The following is a 27,190-nucleotide window of genomic DNA, read 5'->3' on the forward strand; positions in this document are numbered from 1 at the left end:
CGACACCTACAACGTGACGACATGAGGAAAGTTTCCAACCGATTTCTCATACACAAACAGCAGTTGACCGGCGTTGCCTGGTGAAACGTTGTTGTGATACCTCGTGTAAGGAGGAGAAATGTGTACCATCACGTTTCCGACTCTGATAAAGGTCGGATTGTAGCGTATCGCAACTGTGGTTTATCGTATCGCGACATTGCTACTCGCGTTGGTCGAGATCCAATGACTGTTAGCAGAATATAGAATCGGTTTGTTTAGGAGGGTAATACAGAACGCCATGCTGGATCCCAACGGCCTCATATCACTATCAGTCGAGATGACAGGCATCTTATCCGCATGGCTGTAACGGATCGTGCAGCCACGTCTCGATCCCTGAGTAAACAGATGGGAACGTTTGCAAGACAACAACCATCTGCACAAAAAGTTCGACGACGTTTGCAGCAGCATGGACTGTCAACTCAGAGACCATGGCTGCGGTTACCCTTGACGCTGTATCACAGACAGGAAAGCCTGCGATGTTGTACTCAACGCGAGCCTGGGTGGACGAATGGCAAAACCTCATTTTTTCGGATGAATCCAGGTTCAATTTACAGCATCCGTGTTTGGCGTCATCTCGGTGAACACACGTTGGGAGCATGTATTCGTCATCGCCATACTGGCGTCTCACCCGGCGTGATGGTGTGGGGTGCCATTGGTTACTTGTCTTGGTCATCTCTTGTTCGCATTGACAGCACTTTGAACAGTGGACGTTACATTTCAGATGTGTTACGACCCGTGGCTCTACCCCTCATTTGATACCTGCGAAACCCTACATTTCAGCAGGATAATGCACGATCGCATGTTGCAGGTTCTGTATGGGCTTTACTGGATACAGAAAATGTTCGATTGCTGCCGTGACCAGCACATTCTCCAGATCTCTCACCAATTGAAAACGTCTGGTCAATGGTGGCCGAGTAACTGGCTCATCACAATACGCCAGTCACTACTTGTGATGAAATGTGGTATCATGTTGAAGCTGCATGGGCAGCTGTAGCTGTAGACGCCATCCAAGCTCTGTTTGATTCAAGACCCCGGCGTATGAAGGCCGTTATTACGGCCAGAGGTGGTTGTTCTGGGTAGTCATTTGTCAGGATCTATGCACCCAAATTGCGTGAAAATGGAATCACATATCAGTTCTAGTATAATATATATGTCCAATGGATACCCGTTTATCATCTGCATATCTTCTTGGTGTAATAATTTTAATGGCCAGTAATGTATGTATCATTTTCGTCTTTTATTAACTGTCATACCCTTGGATGAAGAGTGGCGGATTGTGCCGCTGACAGCCCTTCCCTGTCCATTTGGCCGAGGGAATGAAAAACAATAAAGGAAAAAAAAAAAACTTAACTTTGCATCCGACGGACGGATCACCATCAATAGAGTCACGCACCATCACTTCATCAGACAATTCCGATACGTCTGGAATGTAATCCAGGACATCGGCTAAAGGTCTACTGATCATCAACTTTAAGGTATCACCTCTCCTCCCCTTGCCGGCTAAATAAAGATAGTGAAAGTTTCATCCTCCACCAACATTCGAACCGGGGTACCTCTGAGTCGAACGCCACCGCACAGGCATGCATTACCGATCTCGGCCACGGAGCCGGGTTTTGGCGCATTTATTGTCATAAATTCAGTTTTCGTTCCGGGAATTGACTCTGAATCTATTATGTTTTACATTTCTAACAACGATATGAAATTACTGAAAGACTTTTTATTTATAGCTCATTATCGAACTGATCAGGTTTTAAATTTTTCAGTCACTTTCGCTTTCATTGAGAATTAAAAATATTCGAATAAATAAAATATTTTTCATTTAGTTTCACGCTGACTTGAGAAAATTGGGTGGTAGCTTAATAAAAAATAGGATTAAAAAACTTTTAATATATGCAAAACGTTTTTACAAATTTTTGAGTTGGAAAATATAAATTAAAGATTGTATTAAAATACTTCATTATTTAACGGGATTTTATATTCGCTCTAGTACCTAGCGTCACATCCGTTGCATACATACTGGCCACGCGAACATCTTCAGTCAATAATCCTTGGACGGTGGTATTTACAACTCGTTCTGTTGCGCAGATGGGTGTTGTTTTGGCAGCTATGTAACAACAGTCTTCTGAGGTCGATCTGCTGTAAACGTCAGAGCGCTTCACGTTACATCAAATCATTCCACAACGTACTGCAGATTCCAACACTGACACGTAACGTCAGCTGAACGGAACGGCACGAAATACCAACGAGAAATATTTGACGTTGACGGGACCGAGGCGCCATATATCATCTGGAGTATGACATGTGATCTTGTGGCTCCTTAACATTTATTTTATTACATTTTTTGTTTATGTGAAACATTGCCGTGATGCCACCACACTTTCGCCTAGGAGTACTCTCCAGCGGTTCCCGAAAGCAAATGTAAATAAGTCTTCATGGGGAACGGATGTAAAAGAAGCCGAACATTGCGTATAAAATGTTTTCTAAACTAATATCATGGAAAGCTTTCTTCGCCTTTAATGAAAACGGCTTCAGCAGTGAAAATCAACTCACGTTACTATAGAAAAAGCAACTTTGGCGCTATTCTGATATTTTAAAGAAAATAAGATGCAGATAATACAGTAGAATAGCGATCTGTATGGAAATTTTAACACTGTTAACCTGTTTGTGTATATTTTGGCGAGCGTATAAACGACGAGGATCAAATGTGTTGAAATGTGTGTGACATATTATGGGACTTAACTGCTAAGGTCATCAGTCCCTAAGCTTACACACTACCTGACCTAAATTATCCTAAGGACACACACACACACACACCCATGCCCGAGGGAGGACTCGAACCTCCGCCGGGACCAGCCGCACATTCGATGACTGCAGCGCCTCAGGCCGCTCGGCTAATCGCGCGTGGCAAACGACGAGGACCCAAAATAATTGTACAGCACTTTTGCCACTATTTCAGCCTTGTCAAAAACATCCAGTATACATTTTTTTCTTTAGATATTAATTAATCGCAGTAGTCCCTTGTGTGCTGTAACTATATTTCGCAATTTTGTGAGACAGAACACCGACATAACTTCTTCGCCGTTCAGTACTGGACGCTGCTACGTGACGTGCTGCTGTCAATCAATTCAGTTTGAACAGACGGCTATTTGATGGGACGTGACGTAATGTTCACCTGTCGTCTCGTCTAGTACGAATTTCCCTTTACACAGCACTTCTCACTGGCGTTCGAAATTAGACAGACGATGGTAACGCCGCGTGAGCTAAAGTTACTCACTTAAATTGTCAAGCAAACTTGCAGACATTGCAACAGAATGGGAAGAAACGCTGTTGGGTGAGGGGCAGTGAGTCCTTGAGTCCCTGCTGTGTCCACAACGGTGGGAGCACTGTATTCCAGATCAGATCTTAAAACATCGGTAGCAGTCACTTCTGGAAATGGTAGGGGGCAGGGGGGAAGCAAAGGACGCGGCAAAACTATGGGAGGAAAAATCTTACAGGAGGTATTGCTGTGCTTCTGAAATTAATCCACACGCAACGACAATGAATATCATATGTCCCTAGCACAATCAATCCGGACTTTTGTGCCTACTTGCAGGAGAGGATCGTTACCTATATTTTTTACTGCTGTTGAACCTGACCTACAAGGGATGGCCTATCTACCACCTTCTAAATTACTCAGTACACAAAAAGTATGTATTTATAAAAGAATAAGTCGTAGCAGAGACCATATTGGAAATTAGCTTATCGGATACGAACACACACACACACACACACACACACACACACACACACACACACACTCACATTTTACAGAATACACAGACAGAAAACATTGCTCTTCTGAAGCTAGTTCTCCTAACAAGTACTCTAGAAAAGTGGTTGAATAAAAGGTTTTGGGCTTCTAGCCGCCTCAAGTGGTTAAAATTCCTCGAGCTTCCGACCAAGCCCTCCTTGGGCTCTCTCAAGTGGTATTGTATTTTAAGGACTATAAGACGCACTTTTTTCATTGAAAAATTGGCTTCAATATCCAGGTGCATCTTATACTCGAAATTAATACAAAACTGCCCAGTGTTTGATTTAAAATTCCTGCCAGCCTTAAAAACGGCCATACATTCAATGCCGCGGGAAACCTATCTCTATCTGGCAATATTGACAGCAGCAGTGCACCGAGGAACAAACATGAGTTGCGGGGATTCACCAGCGCCGGCCTGTGTGACCGTGCGGTTCTAGGCGCTTCAGCCCGGAACCGCGCTGCTGCTACGGTCGCAGGTTCGAATCCTGCCTCGGGCATGGCTGTGTGTGATGTCCTTAGGTTAGTTAGGTTTAAGTAGTTCTAAGTTTAGGGGACTGATGACCTCAGTTGTTAAGTCCCATACTGCTCAGAGCCATTTGAACTTCTTTTAAATTTTAAATTTTTATTTTTAATTCACAAGCTCGCTAACATTGTCTCCATCCCGCCCCGCCACTACAAACCCTACACTGTCTAGCCTATGATGCGTTATTGCCGTTTTAATAGTGACAGTAAAATATTTTTATTAGTAGCTAGTTTAATAATGTAGAAAATTAAGGTATTCATATGATGTGGACTATAAATTGAAAGTAATAGCAAACGCAGAAGAACATGGAAAGAGAGCAGCTGGGCGGCATTTCGGCCCTCCTCAAACAGAAAAAACCATTCGCCATTGGCGGGCTGGTAAAGAAAAGCTGAAAAAAGTGAGGAAGACTAAATGTGCAAATAGAGGACTGGATGCAAAATGGCTTAAACTAGAAGATAACATATTGAAATGGATTCAAGGACACACACATGCCGCTCTGGAATTAATACAAAAATGGTTCAAATGGCTCTGAGCAGTATGCGACTTAACTTGTGAGGTCATCAGTCCCCTAGAACTTAGAACTACTTAAACCTAACTGACCTAAGGACATCACACACATCCATGCCCGAGGCAGGATTCGAACCTGCGACCGCAGCGGTCTCGCAGTTCCAGACTGTAGCGCCTAGAACAGATCGGCCATCGCGGCCGGCGAATTAATACAAATTGGATTCAAATACACGTTCGTAAGTTAGCGTTACAGTCGAACTTAACAGACTTTAAAGGTGGATTTGATTGGTGTTACAGGTTTATGAAGCGTCATGGACTTAGAATGCTAACCGTAACCAAAATATCTCATAAAATGCCACAAGAGTATGAACAGAAAATGTTAGCTTTCCATCGCTTTATTATTCAACGTCGAAAGAAAACTGGCGTTGAACTAAGACAGATAGCGAATATGGACGCAACTCCTCAGACATTTGATGTGTCGAGTAACAGAACGGTTGCCATGAAAAGTGCTGAAAGTGTAACTAAAAACAAATAGACATGAAAAACTGTAGTACACTGTTGGCCTTTCATATTATGCTGACGGCGCTAAACAAAATCTAATGATTATTTTCAAGCGCAAAACAGTTTCAAAGCCTTCTGAAATGCAGCCAGATGCTGTTGTTCACGTACACGACGAGGGTCACGCCCGGGTTCCCGGATTCGATTCCCCGCGGGGCAGGGATTTTCTCTGCCTCGTGATGACTGGATGTTGTGTGATGTCCTTAGGTTAGTTAGGTTTAAGTAGTTCTAAGTTCTAGGGGACTGATGACCATAGACGTTAAGTCCCATAGTGCTCAGAGCCATTTGAACCATTTTTTTTTCTTTTTTGACGAGGGTTGGATGGACGAGGCTGGTATGACATTATGAATGAACAGAATGTGGGAGAGAAGTTCATATGTGTGTGAATTCCTAAGGGACCAAACTGGTGAGGTCATCGATCCCCACGCTTACACACTACTTAAACTAACTTATGCTAAGAACAACACACACACCCATGCCCGAGGGAGAGGCTGCGCAGTCAGTGACATGGCGCCTCAAACCGTGTGGCCACTCCCTGCGGTCTGGGAGAGAAGGAAAGCTCTTTTAGTGAAGAATTCTCTTCTTGTGCTAGATCAATTTAACAGTCATTAGAAAAATTCTGTGAAGGAGAACTTGCTGTTATTCCTGTAGGTCTTACTTCATAATTCCAGCCTCTTGCTGTCTCGATAAATAAACCATATAAAGTGCATATGAGAGAGAAATGGAACAAATTGGTGATGGATCAAACCCAATATTAATTCACGCCGAAGGGAACTATAAAACGATTTACAATTAAACAAATGTGTCAGCGGAAAAAACAATCGAGGTCTAGAGTAAGAGAAAGCATTATTGTTAAATATTTCAAGAGGTGCGCCAGAAGTAACGCTCTCGGTGTCAGAGGAGACTGTCTTGCACACTATTGGCCATTAAAACTGCTACACCAAGAAGAAATGCAGATTCAAACAGAGCTTGGATGGCGTGTACAGGTACAGCTGCCCACGCAGCTTCAACACGATACCACAGTTCATCAAGAGTAGTGACTGGCGTATTGTGACCAGCCACTTGCTCGGCCACCATTGACCAGACGTTTTCAGTTGGTGAGAGATCTGGAGAATGTGCTGGCCAGGGCAGCAGTCAAACATTTTCTGTATCCAGAAAGGCCCGTACAGAACCTGCAACATTCGGTCGCGCATTATCCTGCTGAAATGTAGGGTTTCGCAGGGATCAAATGAAGGGTAGAGCCACGGGTCGTAACACCTCTGAAATGTAACGTCCACTGTTCAAAGTGCCGTCAATGCGAACAAGAGGTGACCGAGACGTGTAACCAATGGCACCCCATACCATCACGCCGGGTGATACGCCAGTATGGCGTTGACGAATACACGCTTCCAATGTGTGTTCACCGCAATGTCGCCAAACACGGATGCGACCATCATGATACTGTAAACAGAACCTGGATTCATCCGAAAAAATGTGGTTTTGCCATTCGTGCACCAAGGTTCGTCGTTGAGTACACCATCACAGGCTCTCCTGTCTGTGATTCAGCGTCAAGGGTAACCGCAGCCATGGTCTCCAAGCTGATAGTCCATGCTGCTGCAAACGTCGTCGAACTGTTCGTGCAGATGGTTGTTGCCTTGCAAACGTCCCCATCAGTTGACTCGGGGATCGAGACGTGGCCTCACGATCAGTTACAGCCATGGTGATAAGATGCTTGTCATTTCTACTGCTAGTGATACGAGGCCGTTGGGATCCAGCACGGCGATCCGTATTACCCTCCTAAACAAACCGATTCTGTATTCTGCTAACAGTCATTGGATCTCGACCAACACGAGCAACCGTGTCTCGATACGATAAACCACAATCGCGATACGCTACAATCCGACCTTTATCAAAGTCGGAAACGTGATGGTACGCATTTCTGCTTCTTACACGAGTCATCACAACAACGTTTCACCAGGCAACGCCGGTCAACTGCTGTTTGTGTATGAGAAATCGGTTGGAAACGTTCCTGATGTCAGCACGTTGTAGGCGTCGCCACCGGCGCCAACCTTGTGTGAATGCTCTGAAAAACTAATCATTTGCATATCACAGCATCTTATTCCTGTCGGTTAAATTTCGCGTCTGTAGCATGTCATCCTCGAGGTGTAGCAGTTTTAATGGCCAGTAGTTTATATCAAGGGGACAGCGATGACGGCGAAGAGGAAGAAGAAAATTCAGGCTTTTAAAAGTAAGTTCGGTTTTATGAACTAAGAACTTTTTTAATCTGGCTTTGCAATCTAATAATAAAAATCGTAAAAATATTGCTTTCTAAAAAGTGCCTAAACGTTAAGGTGTGTCTTATAGTTTGTACCGTCTCATGGTCCGTAAAACACTGTATGATTGCCAGTGGGCTGCTGGTGCGCTTTTATATACGCTAACTGCCGGCTGTGACGTCACTGGTGCTCGCCGCGTTGCCCTGCATAGATATACGTTGACTAGGTGTTCGATGTGCCTATTTTAATTTCGCGAACGCTTAGCAGCAGGATACCATATTGACTAAGCATCTTATCGTTGATAAGATGTGTTCTTTAATTACACAGTCACAGAAGCTGTTAGTGCGTTCCACGACTCAGGTTTCGTCAAATTTGTTCCGGTGACCGATTTCTGCAGCATGCTCTGCTAAAGCGAATTTCTCGGGGTAGCGTAGGCGATAAAACCTCTCTCATGTTCCTTCTTGCGTTGTTGTGCAGTGTGTACTGTTTGTCCAGCTTAGGACTGGCCACTGTCGCAAGGTACCATGTGGACCCCGGGTGTCCTGACAACAACTGCTTCGTTAACTGGCATCAGCAATTGCTGATGATCTTGTTTCTTTTCAGTATGCGGCTTGTCTTTTCTGACACGGAGCCACAGAATGGCAAAAAAGTAAGTTTCCTTTACTGCTCTGCTTCGGTGCTCTTATTGTGCTTCTTACTTGAAATCACTTAATGTGTTTGGTGAACGTTGTAGCCGTTGTTTCTGAAGATCTTGCGTAGGTGGCTCAGTTCATCGGGTACTTTATCGGCGTCTTGCGCGATGCACCAACGTTTGTGACACAATGTCAGGGGATGATGTGTGCTGGCGGGGAAATTGACATCGGTGAGGATGGGTTTCCTATAGACGCATCCTTTTCGTTTGCAGCAGACGACAACGTCAATAAGGGGCAATGTATTACGTTTTTCTACCTCCATGGTCAACTGAGTGTTGCTGTTAATGTTGGTGAGATGTTCCAAGTCAAGTTTGTCACGTCCTTGGAGCCAAATGACGAACATGTCGTGAACATATCGGTAGAAACAACTAGGCTTTATTTAATAGCGCCGTGTCTAAGATAATATCCTGTAAATTCTCCATGAAGAGGTTTGCATCAGCTGGAGCTAACACACTTCCCATCGCAACCACATCTGCTGATAGTATGTAGTTGTTGTACAGACAATAAGAAGAAGCTGGCTTGCTCGCCAGGTTTCGAGAGGGTGCGTTTTTGAATGAGGTATCGAATATATTGCTTCCCCCTACTTATACCTCCCGAGGAGATCACGAATGTAAAATTAGAGAGATTCGAGCGCTCACGTAGCCTTTCAGACAGAACTCCCGCTAACCATACGCGACTGGAACAGAAAAGGGAGGTAATGACAGTGGCACGTAAAGTGCCCTCCGCCACACGCCGTTGGGTGGCTTGCGGAGTATAAATGTAGATGTAGATGTAGAAGAGTGTGCCTGAATAGCTGGACCAAACACTTACGAACAACTGGGATACTAGGTCTAAAGAGTCTTTGATAGACAATTTCGCGGACAGTGCCACCACATTAGAACCAAGCATAATGTAATCCTGACTAAGTCGAAGGTGGTTAATTCGGGTGATTAAACTGGCTGAGTTTTCTATGTACGCTGTGTCCCACATGTGGAGAGAGGAGACTGGCCAAGTCCTTCATCAGCTTGAATGTTGGTGAGCCAATGGTTGATACGATGAGGCGGAATAGCGTCCCATCCTTGTGGGTCTTCTAAGCAAGATCTTAATCAGAACTGAGAAGACAGAGGATGCGGTAAGAAAAACGATGTCTAGTCTAGCTCACGTAATGCGGAGAAGCTGTCCACATGTCGATTCAGTTGTCCACGAATTTTCAGTGGTTGCGACTTTGGAGATGGGCTGAGAGCGACTGACGAACTCCTTTTTATCGGTAACGAGACGGTGGTGGTTTTACAGTTCATATTTGTCCATGGAGCAGTTTTCCCGCTACCTAGCTCCGGCTTCCAACACAGTCACAGGTGACATGAGGAAACCACTCCCAACAGTTACCCTACACAAGCGAGGAACAAGCTCCTCCCACATTATAAGATAATGAGTGCAGTAGCGCGGTCGTTCAAGAAGGCAAGGAGAGTATTATTACTAAAAAGAGCAGATAAGCAGTTGTTCCCATCCCACTTAGTAAATGAATCGACTTCATTTACTGCCGGAACGATGGACGTGGAAGAATTATGGGAAAATTTTAAACACATTGTAAATCACGCATTCGAGAAGTATGTGCCGAAAAAGTGGGTTACCGACGGAAAAGACCCACCGTGGTTTAACAGCGCAATTCGGAGAATTCTCAGGAAGCAAAGACAGTATTTCTTTCGAAGAATGCGTTGGATCTGATAAGAGATAGGTCCCACGAAAGGAATAGAGGAATACTTTTTTGAGTTAGACTCGATAACAGAAGTGCCTAGCATAGTAATTCTTTTAGCAGTTTTCTTTTTAAGGACGTCATCTACTACGTTAGGTTTATACTCGTTGTTAACTGCTATTGTTTTAAGTAAACTGATTTCGTCGTTGAACTTTTCTTTAGAAAGTGGGATGGAAATGGTTCGGTGAACAGCAGAATGAAAGAAGGCTTTTTTATGTGATTGTGGATAAGTAGAAGATGCAGAAACGATCTGGTCAGTATATGTTAGTTTACAAAAAAATTGAAAGAAAATTTATTTGTTTCTATAGTAAGCGTCAAGTCAACGAAGTTTAATTGACGGGCTTCAATTTCAAATTCGATATTGAAAGAAATTTTCTCATGAAGGTAATTGAATAGGTTAAAGATACGATCAACACCGTGAGCGGGTCCTTTGTAGATGATTAGAATATCATCAACGTATCTGGAATAAGAAAGAATGCCTAGTGACGCAAGGAGTTGATGAAAATATCAGCTGGGATACCAGCTAACGGATTTCCCATAGCGAACCGTCGATTTGCTGGTACAAATGTCCATTAAATTCGAAATAGATGTACACGATTACGACTGAGATGAGATTCATGAAGTCTGTGATTTGTTCATCTGAAATATCTTTGTTGAACCGACGTAAATTTTTTTCTACAATTGTAAGCGTTTTCTGTACGGGGACGTTAGCATAAAGATTTTTGATATCGAAAGAAACTAACGTGGTGTCTAAACTCCATTCAAAATATTTTATTTTTTGGACTAAGGTGCGACTATTTGGGACGGAAAATTTTTTTACAAAACGAATGATTTTCTCAGAGTTTCATGTAGAAATTTGGCCAGATCATGGTTTGCACTATTCATACTATTAGATATCGGACGTATCGGATGATTAGGTTTGTGGATTTTAAATTGGGACGGAAGTTTTGGGGACTGAGGGTTCATATTAATGAGCATTTTCTTCTGTTACGGTTTGAGTAGGAAATTTGCGCTGTTGATGGCTGTCCTGACCTCTTTTTGTAAAACTGGAGTCGGATCCTCGTGCAGTTCCAAAATAGCATTTTCGTCAAAGAAATCTAAGGTTTTGGAAATATATCCAGAGTTATAAGCAATAACTAAAGAGCACCCTTTGTCTGACTTAGTAATTAGGGATTCTGCTTCTTTAAGTTTATTATTAAATGAAACGACCAATTTTCTATCATTATGCGTAACGTTATAAATAGTTGCTGTATTTTTCATAAAAATGTTAGCTACGTCATAAGCAATACGAGTTTGAGAAGCATTATATATTTTTTTTTTTTTACTATCGAGACCAACTTTAAGATCCACAAGCACTTTTTCAGTCACATTTCCATGTGACAACTGGGGCGAGACATTATACTTCAGCCCTTTTTCTAGCAGGACAGTTTCATTTTGTGTAAAAATAATACTCTGTATCATACGTTTTTAGTCATAATTCCGTGACCATGTTATAGACCATTCTTTGATTTAAACACTCCTAGCAGTGTTGAAACCCGATTAAATCGTTAAAAATCGTGTACGGGGGGTTGTTTTCTTTCAATTGTAACTATTCACGGTCTATAAACATGCAGCCATGTACCAAAAAAACCTGCTTTCTCCATTTACATATTTATGAACAAGTAAACCAATAACGAACAAGAAATATTGTTCTTTGTTCATATTGCATCATTAGTCACAGCTTGTACTAAAAACACACGAACTCATTCACCATCACACATACACACACTTACACACACTTACACACACACACACACACACACACACACACACACACACAGAGACAATTGCACATGAATGTTCAAGCGTTCCCATCTGTCTGAAAAATTGTGTCTGCATCCATCCACATGTGAGAGAGATGTGAAGGTATAAATAAAACAGTTTACAGCATTAGACACTTGTTCATTTCCCCACTATGCTTTCGATGGTTCACACCACCCTCTTCATGTGGAAATTTGTTTGTTGCATTCCTGATATTAGAGTAGAACATAGACGCCTTTTCACAGCAACAGCCCAAGCGCTAAGCTGTTAATATTCCATCTCTTGCTCTTGATAAAATTCATGATTCGGAAAAGCCTCAGTTAAAATTTGAAAAACACGAATTTGTAAGAGTAAAATATATTTATAAAAAACGATTAAAAAGTTTTCCTTCAAAGGCTAAAAAAGATGCTGTGTACCGCTGTTCCATGCATGTGCTCTTCACAGTACTTTATTTTTACGCTGTAACTTCACACAAAGATGCTATACGTATCAGAGACATGCTGTTTTTTCATCAAGTATAATGATAATTGAATGCTGCAATTCTTGTTGCTTGACTGTATAGATTAATGTAAATCTCAATTTATTTATTTATTTATTATATTAATTGGTTATATATACAGTCTTCATCTCTTTAGTTCCTATCTGTTTTGGCCTGCTGTTAAGGCTTCTAAAGTATTCTCTATACATGGCATCCAGTGAACAGAGTCACTTCTATTTGCTATAATCGTTAAAATTGCGCCTATGAACTGGTTAAAGTATTTAAGCCCATCATAATTACTTTGGTATTCTTTGATAATGAACTTGCTGTTCCAACACGTCTTGAATGTATGTAGTGGACCAAGATCGCAAATCATGACGTAAATTATAATAATGGACTGTTTACATCATTTACACCAGACCTTTTTAGATTTTCCCATGCGTTAAGCACTTATATCACTTTTCCTCAGTGTAATTTATCCGAGCTGCTTGTTTCTCATTCTTCGATATTAGCTTCTGCTGAGTGCATTTCTTCATCCCACGAGATTTACTGTAGTCGGAACATTTCTGTTGTTCTGCCTTCGTTTTGCATATTTTTTTATCACCAATTTTTGTTAAGCACTTGCATGTTTTCGTATGCATACATCTGTATACAAGGACGTCGTTCTCAATTTTGCTACTAAATACCTCTCAGCGTTTCGGTGTGCATCTTCCGCTGCTGGCACTGTAGTATTTCTCCCGTGTTTGTAAGCGTCTCAGTTTTCTCTTGATGGATTGCTGAGAAGTCTGAAACAGAAGAAAAGGAGACAAACGAATTATTTGAGTTGCACTTTGCCAAGTGGAGTCCTCAGGGATAGTCCTGGTGAAACGTTCACGGCTGCAGCTTCCACCGTCTTACTTGATTACCCAAGATTCCCTCGCGCCCCTGCAAAACTGCGCCACTTGTTTCTCTTAAAGCGCAACGCCACGTTACTTTCAACTTACACTCGACTGAAGCCTGGAGAATTTGTTTTCATTTTAATGCCGAGCACGGCATTAAAACTACACCACCGTGAAGAACAGCTCTAAATGAAATTAGAGTTATTGTGTGTACGCAGTTTAGCACAATAAATACATGACAAATTTTTTAGGTGATTTGGGGATAAACACTGAGGTGACAAAAGTCATGGGACAGCGATATGCACATATACGGATGACGGTAACATCGCGTACACAAGGCATATAAGGTCTCTTCATTGGCGGAGCTGTCATTTGCACGCAAGTGATCCATGTGAAAAGATTTCCGACGTGATTATGATCCCACGACGACTCTGAATGCGGAGTGGCAGTTAGAGCTAGACGCATTGGACATTCGATTTCGGAAATCGTTAAAGCATTCCGTCGTCAGGCCACGAGCGGCCTACCGGGATTATCCGACTGCAGTGTCATCCTCAGTGGAGGTTGCGGATAGGAGGGGCGTGGGGTCAGCACACCGCTCTCCCGGTCGTTATGATGGTATTCTTGACCGAAGCGGCTACCATTGGGTCGAGTAGCTCCAGAATGAGAGTTTCACTTTGCAGCGGAGTGTGCACTGATATGAAACTTCCTGGCAGATTAAAAGTATGTGGCGGACCGAGACTCGAACTCGGTACCTTTGCCTTTCGCGGGCAAGTGCTCTACCATCTGAGTTACCCAAGCACGACTCACGACCCGTCCGTGCAGAGTGAAAATCTCATTCTGGAAACATCCCCCAGGCTGTGGCTAATCCATGTCTCTGCAATATCCTATCTTCCAGGAGTGCTAGTTCTGCAAGTTTCGTAGAAGAGCTTCTGTGAAGTTTGGAAGGTAGGAGACGAGGTACTGGCAGAATTGAAGCACTGAGGATGGGTCGTGAGTCGCGCTTGGGTGGCTCAGATGGTAGATCACTATCCCGCGAAAGGCAAAGGTCTCCGAGTTTCGGTCCGGCACACAGTTTTAATATGGCAGGAAGTTTCAAGTTTCAAATACAGGTAACTCATTCGACGCAGCTTCAACACTATGCCAGAGTTTATCAATAGTAACAGCAACCATGCGGTGGTGCGCCAGCCTTTCGGCAACCCGTGACCAGATGTTTTTAGTGAGTGAGACATCTGGAGTTTATACTGCTCAGAACAACAGTCTACTGCCTTCTGTATCGTGGTAGTTGAGGACAGTTCTGGCAACACGCGATATTGCGTTATCCTGTCCAAAGATAACGGCAGGTACATCAAGAAATAGGCTACAGCAATCGTCTTAACACGTCTGAAAGATAATGCCTGCAGTCCGAACTGCCGGCTATGTGCACCAGAGATGAATGTGTTATGTACCAAATTGCACTCCATATCAACAATCTTGAACGGAATGGACAGTGTCTTGAAAGGAGGATATAAGATGAACATTAACAAAAGCAAAACGAGGATAATGGAATGTAGTCAAATTAAATCGGGTGATGCTGAGGGAATTAGATTAGGAAATGAGACACTTAAAGTAGTAAAGGAGTTTTGCTATTCAGGAAGTAAAATAACTGATGATGGTCGAAGTAGAGAGGATATAAAATGTAGACTGGCAATGGCAAGGAAAGCGTTTCTGAAGAAGAGAAATTTGTTAACATCGAATATAGATTTATGTATCAGGAAGTCGTTTCTGAAAGTATTTGTTTGGAGTGTAGCCATGTATGGAAGTGAAACATGGACGATAACTAGTTTGGACAAGAAGAGAATAGAAGCTTTCGAAATGTGGTGCTACAGAAGAATACTGAAGATAAGGTGGATAGATCACGTAACTAATGAGGAGGTATTGAATAGGATTGGGGAGAAGAGAAGTTTGTGGCACAACTTGACTAGAAGAAGGGATCGGTTGGTAGGACATGTTTTGAGGCACCAAGGGATCACAAATTTAGCATTGGAGGGCAGCGTGGAGGGTAAAAATCGTAGAGGGAGACCGAGAGATGAGTACACTAAGCAGATTCAGAAGGATGTAGGTTGCAGTAGGTACTGGGAGATGAAGCAGCTTGCACAGGATAGAGTAGCATGGAGAGCTGCATCAAACCAGTCTCAGGACTGAAGACAACAACAACAACAATCAACAATCTGGCAAGTTCGTCCACTTCTCCTTATATACAAAATATAGATTTCGTTACTCCTATCCAGTTTGTGTAATTGGGCTGAAATGTTAATCGTTTACATTCCCCAACATGTAGTGTCTGTCAAGCCATTTTAACAATTCTTCAATGTCGCCTTCCATGTTGTTGTTGTTGTTGTTGTCTTCAGTCCTGAGACTGGTTTGATGCAGCTCTCCATGCTACTCTATCCTGTGCAAGCTGCTTCATCTCCCAGTACCTACTGCAACCTACATCCTTCTGAATCTGCTTAGTGTACTGATCTCTCGGTCTCCCTCTACGATTTTTACCCTCCACGCTGCCCTCCAATGCTAAATTTGTGATCCCTTGATGCCTCAAAACATGTCCTAACAACTGATCCCTTCTTCTAGTCAAGTTGTGCCTGCAATGTAAATGGCCAGTGGTCTCCTTCCCCTTTTGCCTATCGATCTGTTTTAATTACAGAATCTACAACGTAAGCATTTTCACTAAAAGCACTTCTCGCACCTATTTTTATGGCCTGAAGTCTGTAATCTGCTCCCTCCTTTCTTCTTTGTTGTTGCTACTGTCCACTATGGTAAAGTCGTTTCTGAAGGTTCGAGAGGAATAATACTTACAATAAACTTTTTACTTATCTTTTTTTGCACATTTGTCTCCAGTTCTTCATGTCTAGGGGTCTGATTTTTGAAGCTGAAATTCTTACGTTTTAGGTTTTCATAGTTCAGTTGATCTAAATAATTTTCAAAAATGTCGTTGCAGAACTTTTGTTTTTACGTTAATTTCTTGCGTCACATTTTAGTATATAACACTGCCGTTTGAATTTTAACATTAACAAAGCCGAAATTACATTGTTCGCCCAAAATACAAAAATACGTCGGATCACATCAGAGTCATGCTTACAACTCCCTCACTCTGTCGTAATAATAGTATTCCAAAGGGTTAAAATTTTTTTGGACAATAGAATTTCTGTTAGTTTCAATTATTGTTTCATAAATGAATCCACAAATAAACATAGTAAACACTGCTAGATTGCGTAATTGATAATAGAAATTTTAAGTCTACCAAATAGCTTGCAATTTCAAATGTTCCTAAAAAAACAATTTTAACTGTACATTCAGAGTCAGAACAACGAAAATAAAGTAATTGATTTTTCATAAATTTTAGCTTGAAATATAAAATATTGTGTCTATAATTATATGAAATATTTCAGAAAAACAGCTAAGGTAGTACTGACCTGACCAAAATTCAAAAAATATTACTGTTATCGACTTCTACTGTTGAGGAAAAGTAATGCTAGAGGAGGATGTCCCTTTACAAGTTGTTTCAGACGCCATGTCACCTTCATCTCACAGAAGAAATGTCTTCTATGAAACCTGTATCTTAGAGCAATGGATCAGTTGGGATACTGGCACAAAGGACTAATTGTTCTCGATATCAGCCATGTCAAACATCAGTGTTGTCCAGTGTGAGTCAGCCGTGGGGTTTACCTCCAAGGTTAATGTCCTCCCCCTTCCATTCGCCCCTCCCCCACGACTCTACCCTCTGTCACAAGGGGTCCAATGTTCTCTATGAGCCAGCCACTTGGCCTTGCCACCTTGTCTCCTATCACTTTTATTAATGACCTGTGCTGTTACTGCTATAACTTACTGTCCAATTAGTGCAATTTACCCATTTTCTGTAAGTAATGACTGACGCCTTTTATTGTCATCATTTATTTCCCTTCTATAATTTATTACTCAACTATGATTATTTATGTCCCAAAAATGACTGCCAAGGATGTTCGGCCGTCATTTTCTTGATTTAAAACAGAGGGAAATGAAAACGGGCACTGTCCTGTAGGTGGGAGGGATGAGGCTAGCCTGCAGATCTAATCACTTATCACATATTTTCAATAACTTATAACCTAATTATAATGATTTATTGCCCAAAAAAGACTGTCATGAATCTCCCCACCATCAACCATCACATATACAAAAAATAGTTATCTTCTCCACATAACTAACCATCAGACAGAATGCTTGCTCGTGTTTTGTACACTGTAGTGCCAGCAACAGCAGCAGCAGAGTTCAGCCATCAACCCCAGGCAGAATAAGAGAAAAAATTAACGTGTAAGTGTTATAAAATCCAAGATATCTTGCTTGCTCTAAAAGAAAATTTAGATATCCTGCTTTATCCAGGATTAAAATGGCACAAAATCAAAAGAAAATCTTTTTTCAGGAATGTATACAAAGGTATCACATTAAAAAACCCACTACAGACATAGTCAGCACTGTACTAAAATTAAAAAAAAATGAAAATAACTTGTGTGTTAAAACTGTTACAGCTACATTATTGTAACTGTGGGCATAGAACCATTGCTGAAAATCCATTATCAAACAGCTTAGGTAACATATTAAGCGCTCTCTTGCCACTGAGTAACACTTGACATAGACCCTTTGCTGGAAGTCCATTGTCATACAGCTTTGGCAACATATCAAGTACTCCCTTGTCACTGAACAACCGACCTACAGGTCACACACAAGACAATGCGTAGCCCCTGTAGTGCGTTTAAAATGAGTTGTGACTTTTGACATTTAGGTACGGAGCGAGTGGAGGTAAGCGCAGTTGCCAGCGTGTGCTGGAACCGTTCAGCAGGCTACAACAACGCCAGGCCTACTCGGCGCGTATCCTGTCAGTCGCACAAGTCGGATGATCTGCAGTCTTTCTCAATAGATTTTAAAGGAACTATACGGTAATAGACTCTGAGTCTCGCGCATCTTATAGCTCCATTGGTCAGCTTCATGATGAATTACCTATCATTTCGTTAAAGGTCATAGTTATTGTGATTATTCGGTATTAGCTAAACTACTGCAAGAAATTCTTAAAGTTTGTGGTGAAAAATAGGGGTCGCTAAGATCAGTTTGGATGCCGTAGAAATATTGGAACACGTGAGGCAGTACTGACCTTACGACTTATCTTACAAGAAAGATTAAGGAAAGGCAAACCTACGTTTCTAGCATTTGTAGACTTAGAGAAAGCTTTTGACAATGTTGAGTGGAATACACACTTTCAAATTCTAAAGGTGGCAGGAGTAAAACACACGGAGCCAAAGGCTATTTACAATTTGTACAGAAACTAGATGGCAGTTATAAGAGTCGAGGGGCATGAAAGAGAAGCAGTGGTTGGGAAGGGAGTGAGACAGGGTTGTAGCCTCTCCCCGATGTTATTCAATCTGTATATTGAGCACGCAGGAAACGAAAGAAAAATTCGGAGTGGGTTTTAAAATCCATGGAGAAGAAATAAAAACGTTGAGGTTCACCGATGACATTGTAATTCTGTCAGAGACAGCAAAGGACTTGGAAGAGCAGTTGAACGGAATGGACAGTGTCTTGAAAGGAGGATATAAGATGAACATCAACAAAAGCAAAACGAAGATAATGGAATGTAGTCGAATTAAGTCGGGTGATGCTGATGGTATTAGATTAGGATATGAGACACTTAAAGTAGTAAAGGAGTTTTGATATTTGGGGAGCAAAATAACTGATGATTGTCGAAGTAGAGAAGATATAAAATGTAGACTGGCAATGGCAAGGAAAGCGTTTCTGAAGAAGATAAATTTGTTAACATCGAGTATATATTTAAGTGTCAGGAAAGTATTTGTATGGAGTGTAGCCATGAATGGAAGTGAAACATGGACGATAAGTAGTTTGGACAAGAAGAGAATAGAAGCTTTCGAAATGTGGTGTTACAGAAGAATACTGAAGATGAGATGGGTAGATCACATAACTAATGAGGAGGTACTGAATAGAATTGGGGAGAAGAGGAATTTGTGGCAAAACTTGAGTAGAAGAAGGGATCGGTTGGTAGGATATGTTCTGAGGCATCAAGGGATCACAAATTTAGCATTGGAGGGCTGCGTGGAGGGAGATCAAGAGATGAATACACCAAGCAGATTCAGAAGGATGTAGGTCGCAGTAAGTACTGGGAGATGAAGAAGCTTGCACACGACAGGGTAGCATGGAGAGCTGCATCAAACCAGTCTCAGGACTGAAGACCACAACAACAACATGAACTTGGAATTGGTGTGTGTTAGGTCATATGTTGTTGCATATCAAATTTAGAGAATATGTTAAATTAGTCTTTAAATCTTGAAGGATGTCGCCATCTGTCTCCAGTATCGAAAAAATTGAGAGCATGTAAAGTGCTCCATCACGAAAGCACTCACCAGTGAAAAAGTCAGAATGAAATATTCATAAATCCCTCAAATCTTATAAACGGTCCGAGATATTGCAAAAAGGATTTTGGCAAATGATTGCATGCAGAGTGAAGAGTATTTTGCCATATGATTAGTATGCGAAACTTTTTCACCTACCAACATATTCAAGCAACTAGAGATTCTTTTACATGAAACAGTGAAATTCTTACGGACCATCAATAACCTGTAAAACGATAATTGCCGTGGGTTTTACAACAATAGGAGAGAAGATGCTGCACATTTATTTTCGTACTGAGAATGGGTTTTCTCATAACTATTGATACGTCTCGCCGTCAGTTACTAGTTTAATAATACGCTGTTTTAGGATACTGCCATAATTTCAACAGCATTAGAATGTTAGTGAGACGTATACCTGTGAAGTCTGCTGTGTGTAAGGAAAAGAAGCAACGTTAACGCAACAATAAGAGAAGTAACGTACTACTCAAAACTCAACACAGTCTTCCATGAATCCACGAAGCCTGTGATGTAACATTTGCAGTGACTTTTTTATCAGCAAATCAACCTCACCGAGCGTAAATTCCTTGTTTTTTGCCACATTATTTATCATCGAAGCCCATATATTCTCAGTTGGATTTAAATGAGCATGTAACCGAGTAGGCCTGATTAAACTTTGATCTTGAGCGTTAGCCATTTCGATGACCTGGTAAGCGTGGTTCTTTTAGCTTATACAGTACTACAAGTTCCATTAACTGCGCCTTACACAACTTTTTCCAATCAAGCCCTTCTTTCTACCCAGAAAAAATAGCCGATTTCCTCCGCTGCATTGTTGGAGCATTATCCGTCGCAGCCCAGTGGTATTCCGCATTGTCCATTACTATTGTGAATTTGGAGGAACTTTTTGCAACATAACGTTATTTTCACAGCCGGTGAACGTGAGCTTGGACGGCTCCAGTAATTTTATTGGGGATCTCGTGTTCGGACGTGCTTCACTATTGTTGGTAATGCAACTCCAACACGAAACACTCGTGCTCAATACGTGATGACTGTAGAACACTTCAACGCCAGAAAATATCACTTTGCGTCGAGAGCTAATGAACATATGTGCCTCTAATGCGTGACACCACGTGGTTCTCTCTATAAACCGACAACGGCAGGGACGGAAGCCTAATTGGAAATGGAGGAAAAAGGTCATATGAACATGTGTCCGGAAGTGCATCGTTGCTACGGTGGACGGCGCTGACGAATGAAAGTTCCTCTGACCGTGTACTGTGTATTCCTCGTGTGTTGAAAGCTGAGCGTTTGACGCAGCGTGATATAAGCAGCAAAATGGTCCGGTACTCATGTCAGGAACAAGCCGAGATGGTGTTTGTGTACGGCCAAGCAGATAGAAACGGTCGAGAGGCAGCACGGCTAAGCCAAAACAAGTACCCTCACAGACATCAACCACATCGCACAACATTTCAAGCAATGTTTGGGCGTTTGTGTGATCCTGGGGTCCTTTCAGACAGATGAAAGTGCAGGAAGGCGACAGATTGAGCGTATACCAGATCTGGAGGACTGCCTCTCGACCGTTTCCATCTTCTTGGCCCTACATATCATCATCTCTGCTTGTTCCCTACATGACTACCGGACAGTATTGCTGCTTGCAGTGCGCTGCATGAATCATACAGCCTGCAATGCACATGGAACACACGCCACGTGGTCAGGTTAACTTTCATTGTTCAGTGTCATTTTCCATGGCAACGATGCATTTACGGACACATGTTCATAGGACCTTTTTTCTGCAGTTTCCCGTCAGGAATCCATCCCCGTTGTTTGTCGATTATATTAACGTTCGACCTGTAGACAGTCGTTTACCCTCATTCAATTTGCGAGTGATACAGAACAGCCTGGAAAACACCCAAGAGGACGCCCAAGGATGCTATGGATGGATCTAGTATTAACAATCCTCAAACAAGTTGAGCCACAGAGAAGGAAAATGAAGCTAGAGATTGGCAACGAAGGACTGCCATCTGTAGTATACAACCGAACCGCTGCCGGCGTGTTAAGGAAAGTCGGGTCGCCATCGATGTTACCTGGGCAACGGCGTCACGTCCTCTCCGGTGAGCCAAACGTCAAAAGTCGCCACTAATTTTAAACGCACTGTAGTTATAGTTGCTGGAGGTAGTTTTTCGTCCATGCGTATTACGGAAACAGTGGTTCAGTTATGATGATTTTTATTAGAAAAGCAACCACATCAACTGCTGCAGCCACCAGTCATGTTGGCGAAGGCACTAGAGTAACACTTGTGGCTGCCACAGTCCCACCGTGCTGTCATGAGAGATCTCCCTTTCCAGTAACATCCCCAACCAGCTAGAACACGCCACAGCAAGCCGACGGCAGCAGGAGCAGAACTGTCAATGATGGAAAACGTTGCAGTGCTTCCCGCTATGAAGTAAATGATTTTAAGCAAAATTATACGTGGTCATTCGATAATGGCGGCTACAGATTAGTCTAGCTCGATATTCATTTAATCAATGTGTTAACATGAGCATTAAAACAAGAGGAGAAATTACCAATATTATAGCAGTGAGCATTGTGCATGCACTATATCAGGGGTCTCCAAACTTTTTAGCCCACGGGCATTGACTCCTCCGCGAAGTCATAAGGGCCAAGATCTACCTAGTTGGACTAAAACACCCTAGCACTCCATGATCACCGTAATGTAAGGCTAAAGGAAAGATGAAATCGCAAAAATCTAAGGTTGTGGGAATAGCTAGCACTGAAACGAACTACGATTTTTATTTAATTACGTAATTTTGATTGGTGGACGTACCTGACCGAAATTGTGGTGTATTCTATTCTGGCGAATTTCACCGACAAAAAAAATATGTCACTGCACATTCTTCACGAAATCGTCCTGCAAAGTTAATGAAATCTCAAAATCATTGTAAGCAACACTATTACTGCAAGACGTAACAAAGATGGATATGTCAAAGCATTGTTATTTCAAGCGGCGCAACAATAAGTTTAGTTATGTAGTCTTGTAGCGAGTAGCAGATTCAATGTCGCGATGTATTGGTTACGATAGGCCTCGAAACTTAATTGTTGGCAGAATAGGTACCACCTCAAATACACTCCTGGAAATTGAAATAAGAACACCGTGAATTCATTGTCCCAGGAAGGAGAAACTTTATTGACACATTCCTGGGGTCAGACACATCACATGATCACACTGACAGAACCACAGGCACATAGACACAGGCAACAGAGCATGCACAATGTCGGCACTAGTACAGTGTATATCCACCTTTCGCAGCAATGCAGGCTGCTATTCTCCCATGGAGACGATCGTAGAGATGCTGGATGTAGTCCTGTGGAACGGCTTGCCATGCCATTTCCACCTGGCGCCTCAGTTGGACCAGCGTTCGTGCTGGACGTGCAGACCGCGTGAGACGACGCATGATCCAGTCCCAAACATGCTCAATGGGGGACAGATCCGGAGATCTTGCTCGCCAGGGTAGTTGACTTACACCTTCTAGAGCACGTTGGGTGGCACGGGATACATGCGGACGTGCATTGTCCTGTTGGAACAGCAAGTTCCCTTGCCGGTCTAGGAATGGTAGAACGATGAGTTCGATGACGGTTTGGATGTACCGTGCACTATTCAGTGTCCCCTCGACGATCACCAGAGGTGTACGGCCAGTGTAGGAGATCGCTCCCCACACCACAATGCCGGGTGTTGGCCCTGTGTGCCTCGGTCGTATTCAGTCCTGATTGTGGCGCTCACCTGCACGGCGCCAAACACGCATGCGACCATCATTGGCACCGAGGCAGAAGCGACTCTCATCGCTGAAGACGACACGTCTCCATTCGTCCCTCCATTCACGCCTGTCGCGACACTACTGGAGGCGGGCTGCACGATGTTGGGGCGTGAGCGGAAGACGGCCTAACGGTGTGCGGGACCGTAGCCCAGCTTCATCGAGACGGTTGCGAATGGTCCTCGCCGATACCCCAGGAGCAACAGTGTCCCTAATTTGCTGGGAAGTGGCGGCACTGCGTAGGATCCTACGGTCTTGGCGTGCACCCGTGCGTCGCTGCGGTCCGGTCCCAGGTCGACGGGCACGTGCACCTTCCGCCGACCACTGGCGACAACATCGATGTACTGTGGAGACCTCACGCCCCACGTGTTGAGCAATTCGGCGGTACGTCCACCCGGCCTCCCGCATGCCCACTATACGCCCTCGCACAAATTCCGTCAACTGCACATACGGTTCACTTCCACGCTGTCGCGGCATGCTACCAGTGTTAAAGACTGCGATGGAGCTCCGTATGCCACGGCAAACTGGCTGACACTGACGGCGGCGGTGCACAAATGCTGCGCAGCTAGCGCCATTCGACGGCCAACACCGCGGTTCCTGGTGTGTCCGCTGTGCCGTGCGTGTGATCATTGCTTGTACAGCCCTCTCGCAGTGTCCGGAGCAAGTATGGTGGGTCTGACACACCGGTGTCAATGTGTTCTTTTTTCCATTTCCAGGAGTGTATTTGGCTGGCCGGGTACCGGGGAAGACCGGCCAGCTAACGCGGGCCGGTTTGCTGGCCCTCGCGGGCCGTAGTTTGGAGACCCCTGCACTATATGATTAGAAGTATCTGTTGCAGGAATCTACCAGTAATGTGTTTAATGGGGACGCACCTAAGTCTACACGATACATTGCCTTATTTTCTTAAGACCTGCAGAATAATGAATATTTGAAGGAACTGTAGCAGTTTAAGATGCTTTTCTTTTCTTCAGGCCGGCCAGTGTGTCCGAGCGGTCTGCAACCGCGCGACCGCTACGACCGCAGGTTCGAATCCTGCCTCGGACATGGATGTGTGTGATGTCCTTAGGTTAGTTATGTTTAAGTAGTTCTAAGTTCTAGGGGACTGATGACCTCAGATGTTAAGTCCCATAGTGCTCAGAGCCATTTTTTCCTTGAGACCTTTTGGATAACAAGATGTACGATGTCCAGTCTATCACACCGTCTCTGACGCAGTCAGGTGTTAACAGCTATTATTTAGACACCTGGTGAATTAAACGAAATTCACAATGACTTAGTTTTATTTGGACAATTGTTAATGAAAAGAATACTGCGAAAGATTGATTAATGCTTCTTTACAGCAATGGTTAATTAACTCTTGCTGTTGCACCTTTAATTACACATTTCTTAGTATAGTGAAACAGTATATTCTTGTGATGTGGTAACAAATGCATAATTCATTATGTCAGCTGCGGTGGGTAGCCGCGTGGTCTCCGGCGCCTTGCCACGGTTCGCGCGGATCCCCCCGTCGGAGGTTCGAGTCCTCCCTCCGGCATGTGTGTGTGTGTGTGTGTGTGTGTGTGTGTGTGTGTGTGTGTGTGTGTGTGTGTGTTTGTGTGTGTGTGTGTTGTCATTAATGTAAGTTTGATTAAGTAGTTTGTAAGCCTAGGGACCGATGACCTCAGCAGTTTGGTCCCATAGGAACTTACCAAAAATTTCCAAAAATTCTATTTTCTTACGTGCTGTTCGAGAGTGGAATAATTTTGAAATATTTACGGTACATTATCATATATATTTTCCTACATGGTCAGTGTGCATATGCATAGAGGTAGTTATTGTAGATACACTTTAGATCGGATGCTCCTGGATGTTTTGCAGTAGCTACTGTTTTACATGACAATCAACTTGACGACAGATTTTCATCACCACTATATTGTCACAAGACGATTCTGTGACAAACGTAAGCATATCTAAATTCTCCTTCCTAAGGAACGTACCATTTTTAGTGTAACTTATGCTGCCAATATTAATAACAAGAGTGTCCAGTTTCTCCAGTAATAACCACAAACCAAAGCGTTCGTCAGTTAGACTCGTCTAGCTCCATAATAGCTGAGGGAGGTATCGCAAGTGACTGTGGCCCCATAAAAGTTTTCCCAGACGATGCTAACCCGGGCTATGCCGAAAATGAGACGCCGTCATAATATTTGGTAGAAACTGTATTTTCACTATTTAACCCACGTTATTCTTGTCTAGTAAGCTGACCAATTTTTTCCGCCCTCATGCGGGTAAGAAAAATTTCGCAATATTCATCCACCCAGAGCGGTTATCGGCGTAGGCTACAAGCCTACGGAGACAGTTACTGCTTCTGCACCGAATGCCTGGCGAAACGCGGCCTAACTGCATTACAATACAGCAACCGTCAATCTGCGAAAGCTGTAGGACAATTCTACATGTACATCTACATCTACATGGATACTCTGCACATTTAAGTGCCTGGCAGAGGGTTCATGGAACCACCTTCACAATTCTTTATTATTCCAATCTCGTATAGTGCGCGGAAGAAACGAACACCTATACCTTCCCGTACGAGCTCTGATTTCCCTTATGTTGTTATGGTAATCGTTTCTCCCTGTGTAGCTCGGCGTGAACAAAATATTTTCGCATTCCGAAGAGAAAGATGGTGCTTGAAATTTCGTGAGAAGATTTCGCCACAACGGGAAACGCCTTTGTTTTAATAATGTCCACACAAAGCCCTGTATCATTTCAGTGACACTCTCTCTCCCCTGTTTCGCTATAGAACAAAACGTGCTGCCCTTCTTTGAATTTTTTCGATGTACTCCGTCAATCCTGTCTGGTAAGGAACCCACACCGCGCAGCAATATTCTAAAAGAGAATGGACAAGCAGTCTCTTTAGTAGATCTGTTGCATTTTCTAAGTGTTCTGCCAATAAAACTCAGTCTTTGGTTAGCCTTCCACACAATATTTTCTATGTATTCTTTTCAATTTAAGTTGTAATTGTAATTCTTAGTTATTTAGTTGAATTCACGGCCTTCAGATTTGATTGATTTATCGTGTAAACCAAGTTTAACGAATTCCTATCAGCACTCATGTGGATGACCTCAGATTTTTCGTTATTTAGGGTCAATTAATTCTCAAAGTCGGCATACACATCACACTGATACGAGGGTTTTAATAATCCTCGGCCAGAGCACCACAAACAACTGTGCCCGTCTATGGATCGGAAGGTACTGACTTTTGATCCCATGTCAGTCACAGGATTTGTATTCGCCACTTCCTTCAACCTTTTTAATCTTTCTTTTTCTGTTGAGTCAAACATTGTATGAGGGTGAGTCAAATGAAAACCTTAAATTTGTAATAACAAATCGAAATTTCGCGCCGTTATCCTGTAAGTTGGTAAGCGTGCTACAAACAGCATGCAGAATGGCCTGTAGGTGGCAGCATAGTGCAGATGCGCACATGCCGTCATCTGTATAAAGATGGCCGCCCCATTTGCGACTTGCACCAGCGATATGTTATTCAGTTTTTGCGTAGTGAAGGTGTGGAACCTATTGAAATTCATCGACGAATGAAGGTTCAGTACGGTGATGCATGTTTGTCACAGCAGCAAGTCTACAAATGGAGTAGGAAGTTCGCATATGGTGTGACTTCAGTGGAAGATGGTCCTCGTCCAGGTCAGGCACAACGAGTTGTGACACTACAGAACATTGCAACAGTTGAAGCCATAGTGAAGGAAA

The sequence above is a fragment of the Schistocerca gregaria genome, chromosome 3 (genome assembly GCF_023897955.1).
Source record: "Schistocerca gregaria isolate iqSchGreg1 chromosome 3, iqSchGreg1.2, whole genome shotgun sequence".
Classification (NCBI taxonomy): Eukaryota; Metazoa; Arthropoda; class Insecta; order Orthoptera; family Acrididae; genus Schistocerca; species Schistocerca gregaria.